General features: G+C 34.1%; 1 protein-coding gene across 21 annotated transcripts in view; it reads left to right on the top strand.

The window, feature by feature from the left end:
- Positions 1-18,665, top strand: part of ZBTB20 (zinc finger and BTB domain containing 20) — an 816,756-nt gene that overhangs the window by 60,578 nt on the left and 737,513 nt on the right. The window contains exon 2 of one of the 21 annotated variants that reach the window (XM_021932887.2): positions 10,035-10,166. The exons of the other annotated variants lie outside the window; for them this stretch is intronic. The gene's annotated coding sequence lies outside the window, so the exon portion shown is untranslated. The remainder of the gene's footprint in view (positions 1-10,034; positions 10,167-18,665) is intronic. 21 annotated transcript variants of the gene reach the window in all.

Below are 18,665 nucleotides of genomic sequence, written 5' to 3'. Positions count from 1 at the left end.
GGTATTTGAAATGAACATAAGCTAAATTTTGATACCTTTTCCTCCTAAATTGATATCATTAGATGGATTTAGATTGGAAAGGAGGACCATGGTAGAAATATGAATCAGAATTTTAGACTTCCATAAAGTTTATAACTGTCCCAGTTAGCCTCTGTGCTTGAACACCAGGGGAAAGTTGCTATTTGGCCCTAGTATCACTCTGTCTAAGTTGTGAATATGTTTTGGACCAACTTCTCACTGATATGATAAATAGTTGACTTAAAAATTACTGAAAACTTTTTAATGTGGTATCTGTTGAATATTACCATTTACCCCTTAGTGTCCTTAGTCAGGTTCTAGATACCAAACAAGTTCTACTAGAATGTGAGTTTTACTTGGTTACCAGCAGCTAACTAAATATGCAACAGAACTTAGAAGTGATGCCATCACATCAGACATAGTAAAAACACAGACCAGTGCTCTAACAGATCCTCTAAATTTTGATTTGGAAATATATGAATTATTCAGAGATCCAAAACCCCAATGAAAATCAGGTAGAGATCCTTCGTATAGACATACCCATAGCCTGTATTCCATTCTAAGAATTGCAGTTTGAACCAATAGAAGCCAGAAGCAGCTACACACATTTGATTTACAACTGTGTCCTGTGTACTTGCAACTAGCAGCTAGTTTCCTTTTAGGGTTGGCTGACAAGGGTAGTTTTTTTTTTTATGTATTATTAAAAGTCAGTGGCAGCAGCACATGCAGGCTAATTGTTAGAATATAAAGCTTTGTTGGAGGTGGAACATAGGGTTCTAGTAATACTCTTAAATTCACACCAATTGACACAAAATAAATATGGTTCTCTAAGAAATACAGAAGGCTTAAACTAGAAATGACTGAAAAATACCATTTTCACAAGCATTTAGGTATCTCCATCTACAAAAAGTAGTTTTTGCTTAATCTATATCTTCATAAGCCTTTAAGGTGAAAGATGAATGACAGCAACAAAATGACAGTGACCTAAAAGTGTAAAATTGTAGTTAGTTTAGGTAATCCTGGGGACAAATATAATCCAGGATATTTATTAATGAGATAAAAGGGGAAAGAAATGCTGTAGTTTCATCATACTGTAAATAAAATGCTTAATTAAAATGTCCTACCAAAGTAAACAACTTATTTCTAAGAAATTACTGCTGAAGAAATTAAGACTAAAAAAAAGAGAAAGAAATACAAAGCCCGTTTTTGTACATTTTTCTTTTATTTAGGTGCTTTTAAAAATTGTTTTTATGAACTCCTAAATTTGAGAGCAAGGGAGATGGGATTACATTAATTGCCATTTAAATACTCAGCTTCATGTTTGTAGGCATCTTTCTGAACCAGAACAAAAAGACCATAAAAAAAATTTCTAGTGTGGAAATCATATTTCATGTGGTGAAATAAAAACTCAAGAAATTTCCTGATATAATAAGCTGAGAGTGATTACCAAAGAAACAAAAGTTTCTTATCACTCGGCCTGAGGCAAATGTGGCATATTAAGCTTAAAATGAATTCTCTTTTCCTGAATGCACACAACTCTTATTAATGTCTTGGAAATTATGCCCAAATAAGGTTTTCTGTATACATCTGAAAAAGCATCCATTGGGGTATAGGGACTATTTTACGTCTGTGGACATTTTAGTGTTTAACTAGCCACGAATTAGTTTTTGCTCTTTTACCTCTTTCTTAGGTTTAACTTTAGATGAAATGACTTGTTTTTATCTTAAAAGAGGCCTTTCCTTTAGTGAGAGTTAGGTTTCCTGGTGGCCTGAAAGAGTTAATGCAGTTTCCAAGAGTGTCCAACTTACTTCCAGGGAGTAGTGTGTGCATGTGAGAGAGTCTGGCTCCAGGATATTTGTTCACATCCCAAAACCAATTTGGCACAACTTAAAATGTCTGCTAGGCAGAGGATTCAGTGTTGTTAGGCCACGCAATTAGTGCTTTATTTCATGAGCACCAAATTCACCCAATAGTGTTTTGATTTAAGGAAGAGCTTGAAATTCACAATAACGGGTTTCATTTATCAGAGCCATATGGGACTCAACATCTTTGGATATATTTGTAAGGCTTTCACAAAGAAGACTTTTTAGACATCTCAGATTTCACCGATTGGAGGACAATCTGGATGAGTATCTTTTTTGGAAATGACGAACTATCGTTTTCACATGTAGTATTCCTTGAGAAGCTCAAAACAACAACAACAACAACAACAGCAACAAAACAAAACAGGAAAGAGTTAAGTAAGTCTCAGCTTATTAGCTTTTACTGGAAAATAAAGACCATGATTCTTAGATCTGGTTCAAAATGCCAAGTGAATCTTTGATGTTGAAATTTGGCCACCTAATCTTTGCAGTTTGTGATGGGGCATTTATGAAAGAGAAGGTGGGTTCTGAGTCTCAATGTATTTGTGCACTTTTTGCTAGTTCTATCTTGGCCATATGTCAGTGGATTGTTGGGATGCTTTCTGCAGCATAGCTAACTGATTAACATGATGATACTTTTTATATTTACTCAAGATTGTTTCTTTGTTCACTCCTGATTTTCCATAATTTTCTGATCATTTGGGATCTATTTTAATGCAATGTATTCTTGAAAATGTTAATATAAATTGAACTTTTAAAAAAACAAGTCCCATATTTTTTCCACTGATCTGTTAATTTAGATATTAAAAAAATGGATTGACCTTCATTTGGCAATTGTTGGTAATACTTTAATTTTTGGTGCCAAGATTTTGTTTAGTGGGCTATAAATGGCCTATAAACAAATATTTCAGTGTTTACTAATTAAAAATCCATTTTTTTTAAAGCATAGAGTGCTATTGTGTTATGATACAGGTAACCACTAATTCTATTAGGTTTTCAACTTTTTATTTTCTTACTTCTCTAGGCTTTTTTTTTCTTCTTTTTTTTGTTTTAGGGCACTCTTCATGCAGTATGCTAAGCCTGGTTAAGTCAGAATGTTTACAAGTAGTAAATATTATTACTGTGACGGTTGCTACTTACCTATACAAAGTCTATGTAAACATCATAAGGATGATAATTTTAATATGTAAATTGTTATGGTAAACTGGAAATTACTTGAAATAACTCTTTCTCATCTTTAAATACCATTTTATTGCATCTAGCATTATTTTACTATCCTTTATGAAAATTTTTAACACTTTGTTAGCTAATAGTCCTTATATTAGCAAGTTTTAGTTTTCACAGACAATATCCACTAAACTTTGTTCAGTTATGAGCACGTTGAATAATACTAAATTAAAACAAAATACAGTATATTCTTGGTTACCATTTGCATTTTATATTAATACCAATGTCAAATATTTTAATACTATTTCAAAAATATTTAGAAACCCTCTCTCTGCTCCCTACCATTTCTTCTCCAATATATATCCTACTCTACAGAAACAGCACTTAGGCTTTTGTTATGTAGCCTGTCTCTATGATGCATACCTGTACTGCCATGGGTCACTGACCGCTGTACTATAGGCCAGTGAGCCTGCTGGACAATAGGTAGAAAACTGGAATTATAGCATGAGCTATAATTATAGCTTAACTGCGTATATCAACTGAACATGAATTGTGCTGGATGGCTGAATGTATCATATTCCTTCTGTATTTATTTTGTAGTCAAATGTTCTAAAATAATGTAATAAGTATAATACTCTTAGATTTAAGTTTTATTATTCGCTTTTGTTTACAAACATAGGTATCATAATCCAATGAGGTTAAGTGTTTTCCTCACTGAAAATTTCATTATGGAATACAGACTTTTTTGGTATTTTCTTTGTGAAACAGTATAGTTTGATGGCAACAAAGAAATTAAAGATGGCAGAAAGGCTATATAGATACAGTGGTATCTAATAGGACTTTGGATTTATATACTCTAGGCTGTGAGGAGAAGATGGGCACATGGATCGAAAAAGAAAATGTGAATGTGATGATCAATGGTTATTCTTTAATAATATTCCTAATGAAGGACATATGATGAGGCAAAGAAGGACACAAATTGATGGAGTATATGTATGAATGATAAAATAGTTGTATTCTGAGAGGAGATTGTGAAGCAAAGAGATAAGAATTATATGTAGCTTTGTGGCTATAACTGCCTAGGTTTTTGCATTTACTTTGAGTTTCCATCGTAGGTTTTAATGGCTCCTGTATATAGTGTTCTTTGTATAAGTAGAATCCAGAAAGCATTTGGTTTGAGCAGGAATATTTATTTGCTTGTGAGGATAGACCTGTTTGACTTTGAAATGTAGTGTGCTATTACCTTATGGTCAGAGTAAAGTTTATATTGTTTTTATTCATATTACAATATGAGTATATTTAAGAGGAGCAGATATGTGTGTGTTTGTGCATGTACACATGTAAAGAAGGACATTTTCATTTCTGTGTATTTCTCCTGTGTTTGCTGCTGTTAGCTTGCCAGTTTTTCTTTGTCTCTCTCATTTTATCACTGAACTCATCTGTGTAGAAAATAGAATGCTTGGTTTCATCATTTTAAATTATTTTCTGTTTTTGTTATTTTGTCCTCCCAACTTGTTTTCACCTTAAGAATTCAGGCTCAAGTACAAGGCATTTTAGTTTTCACATTCAAGAGGTGTTTCTGCTTTCTTTCCCGTCCGTTTGTCCATATGTTTACTGGTTTCTGATAGGCTGTGCAGTGAGACAGCAGTTTACTATCTGTGTGTGTGTGAAATTAGCTAATTGGTGTTAGCAGAAATATTTTCACATGTTTTATAAGCAAAGTGCAGCAAGGTATATAAATGTAGATATGATCCAGACCCGCGCACACTCACGACTGTCACTGCTCATGCATAGGCGCTCAGAAGTAATTAATGTTAATAAGATTTTAATGTGCTTGTGAGATCATAATGAGGAGAAATGAATGCTCTGATTAGGAAAAGGTAACTGTGTGTGTGTTTTGGCTTAGAACAAGATTTCAATTTTTATAAACCGCAATTTTAGAACTTGTTTGTGATTGCATCAATTGGTTTTTATTTTCAAATTAGAGGTCTGTTTAGCCATTTGAATGATTAACCAAATAAATGGGTGAAACCCTGATCATAAGGAATAGTACAGGGTTTTCATTTGCAAGGCAATGTTAGTATATAGCAAGGCTGTGATGTCTCTTACCAATGTGCTATTTTAATGTTGCTTTTTAAAAGAAGCTTTTCCAGAAGCCACTTGTGAATATAGTACTTATTTTTATAAATGTAAATACTATCTATATGTTCCAGAGACACCAATCAGACACCATAACTATTGTGTCTGAGATACATTCCTGCCAGTCAGTGATGGTGTATTCCGTGTCTAAAGAATCTGTATCATGCTTCTCAAAGTGTTATTTGGAAATAATGTAACACTACCAATATTTTTATTCCTAAATATAATCTTTACAAATTTTAGAAACTTGATATATTTTATGGTGAAGTCAAACATTTCAAGGTAAGTAAAGATTTGTCTGATAATAGACTTGAAGGCAATGCAGTCAACAGCTATATTATAGACTGGCTTAAATCCAGCTGGACACCAGGGGTCCTTCTCCACAACAAATTTTCTGAAAATATTGTTTACAGAGCTTTGACATACATTTGCATTATTATTATTTTTTAATTATAGGATAAATCTAAGTATCTATTAAGGGCCCTTGCCCTCTAGCACATACAAATTACTTATACATTTTTTAATATAAATTATGGATTGAGATATTCAAGGATTGTAATCCCTCTTAAAACATAAGCATCATTGTACTGAAATGCAAGGAAAAGTCTTAGATATGAATTGGATGTAGGATAGTGTAGTTTATTTCCAACCAAACCCTACAGATGTGTGTTTTAGGCTCTTTTAGGTTTTGGTGATATTACTATGATCTTTCTGCTGGGGTTTAACAATGATGATGAAGGAACAGAAACTGTTAAAGTTTGTTCTACTCAACAATTTTGAGATTTATGTGATTCCCAGGGGTATTTTAGATATTACTTTACATAGAATCGAGAGAATGATGTTTATTTGATAAAAAGGTATTTGCCTTTAATACGCCGTTGTTTAGTTGACTTTCTTGGATATTATCACATTGAAGCATAATTAGAAACAGTTTTCCCAATCTCAGTTTGTAAGGGAATTCATCAATGTTTCTTCTAGTACTTGCATGATATCCTGTAGTAAGTTTTTCTATATAATCAGACATATTTCTATATTCTTCTATTCTGTGCCATTGACCTGTCTATGCATGTGAAAATTATCACATTATTTTAATTATAGAAGCTTTATAACGTGTTTTTATATCTGAAATGTTAGCTTCCCTCCCTGCTCCTACCATTACTCTTTTTCAATGTTTTCTGGCTTTTCTTGCTTATTTGTTATTCCAAGTGAACTTTATAATCAACTAGCAGATCTTGAGGAAAAAGAAAATCCCTGATGGCATTTTTATTGAAATTTTAAGGAATTTATGAATTAACATCACAACAATTAATGTTCTTCTGAGGGTGAATCTTTCTATCCAAGAATCTGTTTTTTATATCCATTTGCCCAGTAACTGTTGTGTGTTGCTGAAATGTTTTAATTTTCCTTTTGGCTTTAGGTTTAAACATTTATTATTAAGTCTACCTTTTGGTATTGTATTCACTTATTTATGTACTTGCTTACTTTCTTACAGCCTTACTATACTAAACAGGCTCTTTTCTTCTATATTTTCTAACTGGCATTTGTTTCTGTGTAGAAAGGCTGTTGATTTTTGTATGTTAACTTTATAGTCTCCTAGTCTGCAAAATTTTCTTATTGTTTGTGGTAGCCCGAGGTGGATTTGAGTTCCTGTTCTAATACAATGCTTGATCTTTGTAAGACCATGGATAGCTTATTCTGAGTGTCTCAGTCAATTTGGGCTGCTGTAACCTCACAGTTCTGGAGGCTGGAAGTCCAAGATCAGAGTGTCAGCATAGTTGAGTTCTGGTGAAGACCCTCGTCTGGGCTGCAGACTGCTAGCTCTTCATTGTGGTTCTGGTAGAAAGAGAGCAAGCTAGCTCTTGGGGGTCTCTTTTATAAGAGCACTAATCCCATAAACCTCATGACTTTATCTAATCCCAGTTACCTCTCAAAAGCCCCATCTGCTAGTGGCATTACATTGGGAGTATGGTTTCAACATATACATTTGGGCACAAACATTCGGTTTGTAACACTGAGCTATTTTCCTCATCTGTAAAATGCAGATAAGAAAGCCAAACTAGAATGATGGAGAATAAATAAGATCATATAGTAAACAACTAATATTTTCCCCAGCACATAGTAGGCACTCTATTACTAGTATCCATTAATAATGTCATGTCATGTCATGTCATGTGATATGTCACTTGAGCAATTATTTTTAAAGTATGGATAATATGCAATTGAATAATTGAAGGTTTAGCATATCAGAGTTTTTACGAAGAATGGAGTGAATTAAATTAATGAACAAAACTTAAACTTCTTGATAAACATTTGTGATTTAAGACTCTACAGGCAGGGCATGGTGGCTCACACTCGTAACCCCAGCACTTTTGGAGGCCGAGGTGGGTAGATCACTTGAGGTCAGGAGTTCGAGACCAGCCTGGATTGGCCAACTTGGTGAAACCCCATCTCTACCAATAATACAAAAATTAGTGGGGCATGGTGGCAGGCAACTATAATTCCAGCTACTCAGGAGGCTGAGGCAGGAGAATCGCTTGAACCCAGGAGGCAGAGGATGCAGTGAGCTGAGATTGCACCACTGCACTCCAGCCGGGGTGACAGAGGGAGACTCCATCTCAAAAAATAATAATAATAATAAATAAAAAATAAAAAAGACTTGGACTGAAGATTAATTCTGAGATTATGGTATTTTGTAGCTATGTGCACATTTTTCCATTACTTCTGTTTTAATTATGATTATTGCATGTAATACTCATTAGACCTGGAGAGTAAGTGGAAACTTCTTGAACACCTAGAGAATTATTCAAGGCAATTCATACAGTGCATTGATTCTAGCACTTATTATCGTGCCCTACCTCAAGAATCTGACAACTTTACCATATTTTCTTAGTGAACAGTGTACTAACTTGTGAATAAGTTTATGTGGAATAAATATTAATCATATGTGAACTCATGATGGTATCAGTATAAACAGAATAATAGTGATTGTCAGCCCTTTATATGACTTTTTTAATAAAGTTGGTGAAAGCACTAATTGAAAAAAACGTAGTTCATGTATTATAGCAGTCCAATGACTTTTAAGCTTCTACTCTAATTTAATAAAATGGTTATTCACTTTGCAAATACATTCTTTTAATTCACTTGATACAATCTATTGTTAAAGAAAAGGAATATCAAAATTTCAGGGTTCAACTTATTTTTACCTCATGGTTGTCGTGAGGACTAGGTGAGATGATGAACTTAAAAGACCTAATAAGGTGCCTAGCTATTGGTAGGTGTTTGAGAAAATGTTAGTTGTTTTTATTTCTATTATCTTGTTTTTACCATTGCTGGTTTCTTCATTCCCAACTACCTCAACCCCCATATCATCTACCCCGCTCTCTATCTCAGTCTTCATATATATGTATATATATATATATACACACACACACACATTGTTACTGATAATGTTCTATATGTAGACTAAAATATATGAAATATGTGTCATAATAGTCATTAAAAATAGATATAAAATAATCGTCTATGATTTTCCAATATTGAAATTAGCTAAGAGTGAAGATCCTATCAGTGAAACCTGTGAAAACTTTAGTTACTTGTGGATAAAATTTCTGAGGAGTTGTGAGGATGAAAAATAATTTCTCATAAAGAATTTTCAGCACATTTTATATATAGTTATGGTTTACCAGAGTTCTGGCTTAGCACTCAGTGTGATTATTCCTCCATAGCTTCATATTGCTCTTTTCTTCATTCATTCATATCAAAAACAACATAGACTAGCTATTAGCAATAACACATTGTTCTAGATAGTATGAGATATACACATAACAAGATTAGTTATGAATTGTCTCTATATTTAAGAAGTCTATTAGGTGATTCAGATAGGGAAACAATGAGGTTATGTGCATGGACTTTGGAGCCAGATTTTCTGTTTTGAATTCCTACTCTGAAACTCACTACTTATTTCACTTTAGGCAAGTTATTTAGCCTGGGTTTCAGTTTCCTTATCTACAAATTGAAGCTAAAAGTAGTACCTATTGGGTTGTCCTGAGGATTAAATGATTTGGTACAAGTGCAGCATTTAGAGAAATGCTGTGGTAAGCTCTTTTCAAGATACTAATTTTAGTTTCTTTTGATAAATACCTAAAAGTAAGAATTCTGAATTGTATAACAGTTCTATTTTTAATTTTTTGAGGAAACTTCAGACTATCTTCCGTAGTGGCTTCACCATTTTGCATTCCTACCAACAGTGTACAAGGATTCAAATTTCTCTACATCCTCGCCAACATTTGCCTTTTGTTTTATTAACAGCCCTGACAGGTGTGAGACAATGCCTCATTGTGGTTGTAATTTGAATTACTCTGATGATGATAAGTGATGTTAAATATTTTTAAATGTATCTCTTGGCCATTTGTATGTCTACTTTAAAGAAATCTTTATTCAAGTCTCTCTTAGTCTGGGCTGCTCTAAGAAAATACTGGGTAATTTATGAACATCAGAAATTTATTACTCATGGTTCTAGAGGCTGGAAAGTCCAAGGTCAAGGCACTGGCAGTTTCTGTATCTGGTGAGGGCCTGTTCTTCATAGAGGGTGCCTTCTTTGCCCACACATTGTGGAAGGGCAAACAGCTCATCATCCCTTTTTAAAATTGCTAGTCCCATTCATGAGTGATCTGCCTTCATGCTTTAATCACCTCCTAAAAGCCCTACTTCTTAATACCATCACATTGCAATTAAGTTTCAACATATGAATTTGGTGGAGGGGCAATATTCAGACCTTAGCAAATTCCATAGTCCATTATTAAATGTTGGATTATTAGTTTTTTTTTTCTTTTTGTTCTTAAATTATAGGAGTTCTTTATGTATTTTGGATATTAACCCCTTATCAGACATATCAGGAGTTTTCCTCCCCACCCGCCGCACCCCGGGCTGCAGACCAATAATGGTCCCTGGCCTGTTAGGAACTGGACTGCGCAGCAGGAGGTGAGTGTCCGGCCAGTGAGTATTACCGCCTGAGCTCTGCATCCTGTCAGATCAGCAGTGGCATTAGATTCTCATGGGAATGTGAACCCTATTGCGAACTGTGCACGCAAGGGATCTAGAGCCTCATAAGTGAGGCTCTAACTAATGCTTGAGGATCTGAGATGGAACAGTTTCATCCCAAAACCACCCTCCTGTCCTTGGAAAAATTATCTTCCACAAAACCAGTTCCTGGTGCCAAAAAGCTTGGGAATCACTGAGGTATATGGTTTGTAGATATTTTCTCCTATTCCATAGGTTGCCTTTTCACTATGCTGTTTGCTGTGCAAATGGTTTTTAGTTTGATGTATAGTCTTAACTGTTTATTTTTATTTTTGTTGCCTGTACTTTTGATGTTACAGCCATGAAATCATTACTATGATGAATGTTACGAAGCTTTTCCTGTATGTTTTATTCTAAAAGATTTAGAGTTTCAGGTTTTATATTTAAGTCTTTAATCGATGTTGAGTTTATTTTTGTGTATGTTGTAAGATAAAGATCCAATTTTATTATCTTGCTGTTTTTCCTAGCACCATTTGTTGACAAGACTATCCTTTTCCCATTGTGTATTCTTGGCACCCTTGTAAAAAATTTGTTGACCATTTATGTGTAGATTTATTTCTTGGCCCTATATTTTGTTTAATTGGTATATATATCTATCTTTATGCCAGCACCATATTGTTTTGATTATTTTGTTTTGTAATATATTTTGAAGCAATAAAATGTGATGCCTCAATCTTTGTTTTTTTCTCAAGATCAATTTGGCTATTCATGGTATTTGTGGTTCCATGTGAATTACAGAAATGTAGAATTGACTTTATAGATTACTTTGGGTATGGACATTTTAACAATATTAAAGTCTGCCAATCCATGAACACAGGATATCTTCTATCTTGAATTTCTTTCATCAATGTTTTGTAGTTTTCAGTATATAATCTTTAATATCCTTAATTGTCTTCCTAAGTATTTTATACTTCTTGGTGCTATTTTAGATGGGAATGTTTTTCTAATTTTTTTTCAGATGGTTCCTTGTTAATATATAGAAGTGCAGCTGATTTTGTATGTTGATTTTGTGTCCTGCAATTCTACTGAATTCATTTATTAGTTCTATCAGTTTTTTAATGGAGTCTTTAGGATTTTTTTATACATAAAATCATAGACTCTACCAACTAGACAGTTTTACTTTTTCCTTTACAATTTGAATGCCTTTTGTTTCTTTTTCTTGGCTTATTGCCCTGGGTAAGACTTCCAGTACTATGTAGAATAGAAGTGGCAAGAGTGAACATCCTTGCCGTGTTGCTGATCTTAGAGGAATAGCTTTCAGTTTTTTTTTCCATTGAAAACTGGTATGTAGCCTTTTCATATATGTCCTTATCATGTTGATGTACTTCACTTCTATTGATACTTTGTTGTTTATCCAGAGGAATTGAAATCAGGATCTGAAAAAGATTAGCAATGACCAAGATGTGGAAACAACCTAAATGTTCTTCTATGGATGAATGGATAAGGAAAATGGTATATACATAGAGTGGAATATTATTCGGTCTTTAAAAAAGAGGAAATACTGCAATGAGACAACATGACTAAAACTTGAGGACACTGTACTAATTGAAATGAGCCAGTCATAGAAAGACAGATACTACATGATTCCACTTACATGAAGTATCTAAAATAATTAAATTCATAGAATCAAGGAATAGAATGGTGGTGGTTGCCAAGGGCTGAAGGAAAGGGAAAATGGGAAGTTACTAATTAATGGACATAAAGTTTCGGTTAAGCAAGATGAATAAGTTCTAGAGATCTGCTGTACAGCATTGTACCTGTAGTCAACAATACTGCACACTTAAAAATATTGTACTCTTAAAATTTGCTAGTAGGGTAGATCTCATTTTAAGTGTTCTTACCAACGTAAAATAATGTAGTAAGGCTTCAATAAATGTTAGTTCACATTAAAATTATTATTAAATATAGCAGGAAAGTTTATGTTATATAACAGTAAACACAAAGTAATACAATATTTAGAGGATGGTAATATTTTCATCGTGACTGGGGACAGTTGGGATTAGGGAGATTCACTGAATGGATTAGTGTTTAAATTTTGAAGTATGATTTCTATAGTGTAAAAGAAAAAATAGAAAGGTAGAGGTGAGTAAAAATTAAAACTTCTGGGGACTTTGCAGTTAGAAAGATTCCTATCAGAGGCCCAGCTCCACTCCCAGCTATTAGTGTGGCCCTGGATAAAGCAGTCTCTGTTAGGATTCTACCTCCCTGAGTCATGGTCTGATAACTTTCTCAAGATAGTATGCTACAGCAAGAGCGGGAATAACCTCGTTAATTACCTTTTCTCAGCAATTGCTGTGCTGTGCGTGTTGTGCAATGTCTGCAAGCAAATATTTTATATCTTTTGTTTAGATTTTTAGTCGTTTAAGGCAGGAGGTATATGCTGTTTCTATTACTTCATCATTTTCAGAAGCAGAAAACCAACATATTTCTATTTTACCTTTCTCCTCAATGAGTTGGGACTTACCATCTAATTCTAGTAGCACATGTAGTTACTTACCTTTTTTTGTACTCACTAAAGGGCATTACAAATTTTAGTTTACTTATCTGCTTCCCTACTCAACTGGCTTCTTTGAGAATAGGTACTGTGTTGAGCTCATCTTTGTCACCACTACCAACCCACTATCAAGTTTGGAGTGTGGAACCTATCAGGCAGTTAATGAATACATTTTACATTTATTTAATTACTGTTAATTGTAGTTCTGTGCCACACTGTGAAAGACTGAATGCTATGCTTAGTGATACATTTTATTCTATAAACAATTTAAGGTTTTTGAGGAGGTGAGGGAAATTCCTTGAGCCTTTCTTTTTAATAGAAGGTAATTCTTGAAGCATAAATATGGATGAAAGAGGTAAGAGGTTGGAAATAATTAGATTATTTAGGATTCTAGGCTATAATAGTGGAAATAAAGAGTTGACAGGATCTAGTGATTGATTGGATGGGCATTGCTGAAAGGAAAGGTGAGAAAAATGACTTAGATTTTCACTAATTATGGACCAATTCTTTTAGAATGAAATAGTAAGGTTTTCTTTTTTTTTTTTTGTCTTTAGAACTTAAGTGGAAGATTAGCATAAAATTTTGGGAGCAAAGTTTCATGATGCAAAGAAGTAATTAATGGTAGGGATTTATGTAAATTCTTAGTTTATTTACTAGTATTAAGTCTGAATTTAAAATATTATATAATTCTTAGGGAAAGGTTTATTATTAGTTAAATTTTATTGTATAGGGTTAATTTAAAATTATATTATAAATATTCTCTTTATGTACACTTTTTTCTCATTATAATCTCTTATCTTTGTTTATACTTATAAATATTTTTTATTTCCCTGTGCTTTCTTTAGTCTTTAGAATTCATTGGTAGTGGACTTAGGGCTAAAAGTTAATTTTGTGCCATTGAATGGTACAGCACCTGTAGCATGACCTAGAGTGACAGTCATTTTTTCTCAAATATATTTTAACGTTGCTTTTGTAGTATTGGTTTTCATTCAAATTATTTTCTCTCTTTGAGAGAGGTCGCAAGAGCTTCTGAGCAAGTGGATGGTAGGAATGGGGAATAAGAAATATCAGAACAATTAGGGAAACCCTCCAATGCCAAAGATTTATCTATAAAACATTGTATAATAGTAGCCATTTGAGAAGTTAAAACCCTTTTAACAAGAACTTGTTTACAGTAGTTTGAAGGAGATTAATTAGAACGGATAAGCTGAATGCATGGAAAAGAAATATTTCTCCCAATTAGTTATTTTCACTTTGACATAATCTTTTGAGGAAGCGATGCTTTTCTTAAACTGTGTTTTAACCTGAAATAAATGACAGAATGTTCGAATCAATAATAGTATCTTGACAGGAAAGGGGAATATTTTTGATACTGTGTTCCAGTTCTCATTTCAGTTTCTTACATGAACTATTTGTTACTCCTGTTATAGAAAATGACACTGGTAATGACTGACATTTATTGAATCACCCTTTGTGCTTATAACTAAACTGTGAGGTAAATATTATCTTATTATTCTTCACAACAGTCTCATAAGACAGATACTATTTTCATTTGACCAATGAGGAATCTAAGGCTAAATGAGATTAAATAACGTCCACAAAGTCACACATCTGGTTATGCAGAGTTCATATGAGTCAGTGATATAGTTGGTAGAAATGATTGCTAAGTCTATTGTGTGTACCATTAAGGGCAATGAAAGGAGCCTTCCGCATTTATCCTGTAAACAGAAGAAGGTGAGCTTTTTGGAACAGTAGTGGAGAAGGGCCAGGGAGGGAGAGCCAGTATTCTTTTTAGACTGCTATGAATGAGTGAACTTAATCAGAAAAGGCCGATGCCCCAGTGCAGCATTGTCTTTCAAAACTTCAGGTGCTGCTTTTGACACTCTTTAAACATGGATATCCAAGGCAGCTTAAGAGCTGGATTATGCCTTGCTGTGATCAGTTGAGGGGCCAAGAGCAATGGCAGCTGTAGGGCAGGTTCTTATGACTGTTGATTCTATTTGGAGCACTTCCTGTGGGCAAACTCTTACCTGGCACAGCTATTTGGGATCCTTAGAGCCCATGAGACCTGATGCCATGCAGTGAGTATTCCCTCAGTTTCATCACTGAGACCTCAAAGTCTGTGGTCTTAACCAGCATGCTACTTTGTGTAACAAGTGTATTTATTATACATTGTATCTACATCAATTACAGAAAAGTCCAACACCTATTCTTCCATACAGTTTTAAACTCTGGAGTGATATTGAGCTCCAACCCAGAGGAAAAAATAATCAATTATATAATATGATCTCTTATTATAAATGGGAAATCCTCAAAAATGTATAACCAGTTAGGAATTATTCAAGTTTCTTTTACTCACAAGAATGTTTAATGATGTGGGTGAATTGCAGAGATAAAAAAAAAAAAAATAAACCCTGACTTTCTCAAGTTCTGCCATAAAGAAGTCTAGTTTATTGCCTTAGTTTCAAAAGAATAGTTTTCTAAGTATTTCAAAATGTCCGGCTGGCTGCCCCTTCCATTCTCTTTGGAAGCTTCTTTGTCATCCTCGTGGCACATCCCTCTGGCATGCATGACCAGCTGCAAGCTAAACCCTGTGGAATAAGAATTCTTTCATCCCTTTGTGTGATGTGTTTCATTTTCAGAGTTTGGATGATCCTCTTCGGCAGCAGCAGCAGGCATTGTTAGTTTCAATAGGCGGCCTGGATGCACAAGAACAGTCATCATAGAGAGACAGGCTCTCAGGGTCCGTCCCTTCATGTCATGGTGCTGTGTTAGATCACTTTCCTCTGCTGGATTAATGGCCAGAGAAAAAGGGAAACAAACTGTACCCAAAGGAATCCAATTAAAGCACTTGAACTTCACTGACGTCTATCCTATTGTTTTCCTAACTTCCTAACCTATGGTTAATTATTCTGACCAGTGGAAAGAAACAGCATAAACACGGGAATTATCTTAAATTCCCTATTTTGTTTAGTTTGTAAAGGCATCAAAATTTTACTGTGCAGGATGGAATACTTATTTGGTATGGCCGAAATTTTTTTGACTAATTTTTCTATTTCTTCTCTACTATCCTCACCAAAGGATATCCTCACTGCCAGGACTTACTGTACAACACTCCTTGGCTTCTGGAATTTGATCTCTGCTCACAGTCTACATTACAGCATTAGTTCATTCTGGGCACTTTAGCTTCCTTGAATCTCCCGTTGATCTCACACCCATGCCTATGATATTCTTTTCCTGGTTAATCAAGAATTCTCTATTTCTGCTCTATCATCCATGCCACTGTAAGTAGGAAAGTAATTTAGGCTTTTGAAGCACAGCCTTGTCATTTGTGAAATGACCTCCCTTGACTCTGAAATTCTCTGTCGAAAATATAAGTTAGGATTTCCAGTAATAACAATTTATATGTATAAGATGATAGATAGTTTGCAGAGTGTCTTTATATATTTTATTTTATATAATTCTGACTATAGTTTTGTGAGAAGGAGAGAACCATTATTATTTTCTCTTTTTTTTTTTTTTTTTTTTTTTTTCAGAAAAGGATATGATAGCTCAGAGAGGTGAAGTGATTTACCCCATCAAATAAGTAGTAATTGCCTGAACCTGAACTTTAAATTCAGAGTTTTCCCCACCAAGAGGTGATGGTTTTCTCTAGTAGGGAGAAAGTTTCTTTCATAAAACCTTAATTTCTTTATTAATTTAAAATTTGTTTTTCTTTTTGTATGTGAGTGTATGTATTTATGCTTTGGGTAGGAGTCTTATGCTGAATTGAGTTTTGGGTGGAATTTTGTGCTTAGTTTTTGTCAGTGAAGAAGTCTCCTACAATTTCTAATTAAAGAAAGATAAGAAGGAATGTATTACTTTTCTAGTGTAGAATTTTGGTATCATTGTGAACCTCTTTGCTAAATTTGTTTGTATTTTTCCATTGTAAATCCATTCTTCCAGAAAGCTAGTATACCTATTAAATAGTACTATTCATAATTAGGAAATGATAGGTATACAGTAGACTCCCTTTTAGGTTATTCCTGCTTCTGGCCAACAGAATACTCTGAAAAAATGGTATGTTTCTGTTCATCTGTTTACCTGCTGCTCTGCTTATCTAGCGTCATTTGTGTTTGTTTTCAAATTTGTTTATGCCGAATAAATGTGCAATTGTAATTTAATTATGCAAACTGATGAAATATGAGTTCAAAAATATAAAGAGTTGTTGATTTTATAAAATTTAAGTTGGTGCTTTGGAAAGACTTTTTAAAGGTGAGTTGCTAAAACAAATTGCAGTTTAAATAGGTGTGGGCTAGACAACTGTGAAAGATTGCCTGAGGTAGGGGTGAAAAAATGTAAAAAGCCTGGAAGGATCCCTCATTCAGTTTGCTTTCCAAGTACCTTTAAGCTGTCACTGAGTTTAAGTAATCCAAAACAGGAAATCATAGGTGATACATCATGGTGCAGTTTTTTTTTTTTTTTTATGTGTAAAATTTTCTTTATTTTTACAAAAGTCCTATTAAATAGGCGTTTTCATAATGGTGCAGTTTAAGCAAGAAGAAAGACGTGAAACTTTACATAGCAGATCAAGAGGCAGTGACAGCCATTGGCCCTACATCAAAAGGTTGGTAAATAATGTCATGTTTTAACTTTAAATAAGTTAAATATGTTAAAATCAATATAACCAGTTTCTTTCTATATCTCAATGTCCTTTTATGTAAAATGAAGATGAAAATAACTTTACCCAACAAGAATTTGTGTGTGTGTGTGTGTGTGTGTATGAGGATTAAATGAGATATATAGTACCTAGAGCGATGCTTGGTACAAGTAACATACTAAAAAAAATTAGCCGTCATCATTATCAATGACAATCTGAGATAATCTGTTGTAGAGTTTATGTATCCTTATGTTACAAATATAATATTATGGATCAGTGCTGCCAGCTATTGGAATATTTTAGCAGCAATGCATACTAGTTCTGTTTAGGTTAGCAGAGAAGTTCTGTCCATTTTCTACCTCCACCCTCCCCTTTTTTCTCAGGATTTATGAGAAGAGCAAGTTTGATGGTAACTACGTATGTCAGTACGTGCTGAGACCTGAGATCATATGTGTAACATAAGTAAAAGCACCATGTGTAGTCTCAGCTGAATCCTATCAGAAAGCTTGGGATATGGAGAGTTCGCAGCGTATTGGTGGAGGTGTGTGGAATGCTTACGCAATACTCACCCACACTGAACCTAGATCTAGCCAGTGTGTTTCTGACTTAAATGAACACTCAGCTGCACACAGTTCTCTCCCAATTGAAAACAGAGGAAACAAAGGAAAAAGAAACAAAAGTCTTGACAAAAAAGACTGTTAGCTAAGCTGGAATAGTTGGGTGGTAGTAGAACACTGATTCTAATAGTTGGCATTGACTGTATGCTTTCCATTCCTAAATGCTTCTGCTAACTGCTAGGTTGTAAGTTTTCATTAATGAATCCACATTTAGAAACTGCTTTTTTTTGGAGGAGAATTAAGCTTTTACCTGCTTTCTTTCTGAATGCTAGCACACACATTTTTGTATAATTTCATATCCTGTTTTCCTCCCTAAGCATGTGCTCTTCATAGAAAAGAGACTCACGCTTCAGAGTAGGAGACAGCATCAATACTGCTGTAAGTTTCCTCTTGGTTTGAATGTTATAATGGTTGATTCAGTGCTGGTGGCATAAGAATGAATGCACTATCAAACTATCAACTTTTTTTTTTCAAACAAGCAAGGCAATGCTCTCTACAGTGATTTACATGACATTTCTCTAATTTTTTTAAAAATAAAGCCAGTAGGCAGCAAAGTGGAATTTGAAACATTTTCCCAAGTTAAAAAAAATTTAAATGGTATAATCTAAAGTTAAGTGCTCATTTGCTTTCTTAAATATTACAAGTATCAC

This window comes from Papio anubis, chromosome 2 (assembly GCF_008728515.1).
Source record: "Papio anubis isolate 15944 chromosome 2, Panubis1.0, whole genome shotgun sequence".
In the NCBI taxonomy this organism is placed as follows: domain Eukaryota; kingdom Metazoa; phylum Chordata; class Mammalia; order Primates; family Cercopithecidae; genus Papio; species Papio anubis.
The sequence above is the reverse complement of the archived record's forward strand: the minus strand, read 5'-3'. Positions and strand labels throughout refer to the sequence as shown.